Raw genomic sequence first — 2,500 nt, 5'->3', positions numbered from 1 at the left:
GCAAAAATCGAATTTTCCCTTCTCCCACCGCTCTGGGGCGTCAATATGAAGTGGGGACCCGAGGGAGAGTGCCTCCCATGAGGGTAGAATGTGTGACTTTTGGGGGGAAAGTCGAATTATGGAGCAAAAACCATTTTTTGGGACTTAGAAAAATTTCGAGATGTGACAGACTTCCAGGAAGGGGGCGCCTCGGGAGGTGTACCTAGGAGGCTTCCAGGGGCCTGGGTACACTTTTCAGAAAGTACCGTTGGGACTTAGAAAAATTTTCAGGATTTTTGGACTTAGAGCGATTTTTGGATTTTTGATCAAAAATCGAATTTCCCCTTCTCCCACCGCTCTGGGGCGTCAATATGATGTGGGGACCCGAGGGAGAGTGCCTCCCATGAGGGTAGAATGTGTGGCTTTTGGGGGGAAAGTCGAATTATGGAGCAAAAACCAGTTTTTGGGACTTAGAAAAATTTCGAGATGTGTCAGACTTCCAGGAAGGGGGGAGTCTCAGGAGGTGTACCTAGGAGGCTTCCAGGGGCCTGGGTACACTTTTCAGAAAGTACCGTTGGGACTTAGAAAAATTTTCAGGATTTTTGGACTTAGAGCGATTTTTGGATTTTTGTGCAAAAATCAGATTTCCCCTTCTCCCACCGCTCTGGGGCGTCAATATGATGTGGGGACCCGAGGGAGAGTGCCTCCCATGAGGGTAGAATGTGTGGTTTTTTGGGGGAAAGTCGAATTATGGAAGAAATTGAGTTTTGAGGACAAAAAAGTGTTTTGAGGACAAAAAAGTTTCTTGAGGACAAAAAAGTTTCTCGAGGACAAAAAAGTGTTTTGAGGACAAAAAAGTTTCTTGAGGACAAAAAAGTGTTTTGCGAACAAAAAATGGAATTTTGTGATTTTGTGTAAAAATAAGTAAATTCCCCTACTTCCACCACAGGGGGGCTTCAGTATGTTGTAGGGCCCCCAGGGAGGGTCCCCCAACTGGGTTTAAAGTTTGTGGATCCTGGGCAGAAAGTTGAATTTTGGATGAAAAACCGAATTTTGGGACTTAGAAAAATTTCGAGCTGAGCAGTGACAGACTTCCAGGCAGGGGAGCCTCTCTGGAGGTGTACCGAAAACAGTTCCAGGAGCTGAGGTCATTTTCGAACATTTTTTGTTCGCTCAAATTTTTTTTGTTTTTGAGCTCTAAAAAGCTGTTATTATCAATTGGCTCAAAAATTTCAAGTGTCATGAGCTAGTACATGTTGGAGGAATACGTTTTAGGCAAAAAATTGCAAAAAAAAAAATCCAAGTGAAAAAGAACCGGAATGGGGAATTTCTGACTGCTGTAGCAGCCGCACAGTTCCAGGAGGTCGGATACATTTCCGACTTTGTCCCGCTCATTGAAGTACATTGTCCCGCAATGCAAATACATAGTAATGCGCACCTGCGGGAGAATATAGGAGAGAGTGGGCTCTCTCTACCCCGATGTATGGCGGTTGTTCCTATGGTTCTCTGGCTCGGGTAGGCGACTTAGAAGGTGGTCCCTCTTGTCGTGGAAGTTGCAAAATACGGCCGAGACTGAACTTCCACGGCTCCAGGAGGGACTTTTGCTGGTCGTGCGTCCCAAGTGAGAGAGGCGATCCTGGGGTACCTGAGCCTGACCAGACCCTCCCTCGGTGGTCCCTGGTCTTCTGAAGGGTGATGGCATTCAGGGGGGCAAATCTGGAGTCCGTGGCCGAGTTTGGGCTCTAGAAGGCGGACGCCCCTTCTGACCATGTCCCCTCAGAGCCGGCTGGATGGTTCATGGTCCGCGGCTTTGTCTGGCGGTCTGTGCCCAAGCCGGAGAAGCTGTCCTGGGGTACGTGAGCTTTGACCAGACCCTCCCTCGGCGGTCCCTGGTTCTCTGGAGGTGATGGCTGTCAGGGGGGCAAATCTGGAGTCCTCGTGGGAAGGAGGGCTCTTGAAGGCGGACGCCCCCTCTGACTATGTCCCCTCAGAGCAGGCTGGATGGTTCATGGTCCGCGGCTTTGTCTGGCGGTCCATGCCCAAGCCGGAGAAGCTATCCTGGGTACCTGAGCTTCGACCAGACCCTCCCTCGGTGGTCCCTGGTTCTCTGGAGGCGATGGCTGTTGTCAGGGGGGGGGGGGCAAATCTGGAGTCCTCGTGGGAAGGAGGGCTCTGGAAGGCGGACGCCCCCTCTGACTATGTCCCCTCAGAGCATGCTCGATGGTTCTCAGTCCCTGGCTTTGGCTTTTTGGCCATCCTGGGGTACATTCTTGCCAAAAAAAAAAACGACTAAGTGAAAAAGAACCGGAATGAGGAATTTTCTAGGTGCCGCATCCGCCCTACAGTGACTTGAGGCCGGGTACAGTTCCGACTTCGTCCCCTTAAAGTGGGGACGTTGTCCCGCAATGCAAATACATAGGAATGCGCACCTCTGGCAGAATGTACTTGAGAGAGTGTCGTCTCTCTACCCCGATAGAAAGCAGTTGTTTCTCTGGTTCCCCGACTTGGGTAGGCGACTTGG

Source organism: Dendrobates tinctorius, unplaced genomic scaffold (assembly GCF_039654945.1).
Source record: "Dendrobates tinctorius isolate UK_male_01 unplaced genomic scaffold, ASM3965494v1 ptg000534l, whole genome shotgun sequence".
Classification (NCBI taxonomy): domain Eukaryota; kingdom Metazoa; phylum Chordata; class Amphibia; order Anura; family Dendrobatidae; genus Dendrobates; species Dendrobates tinctorius.
Note: the sequence above shows the minus strand (reverse complement) of the source record.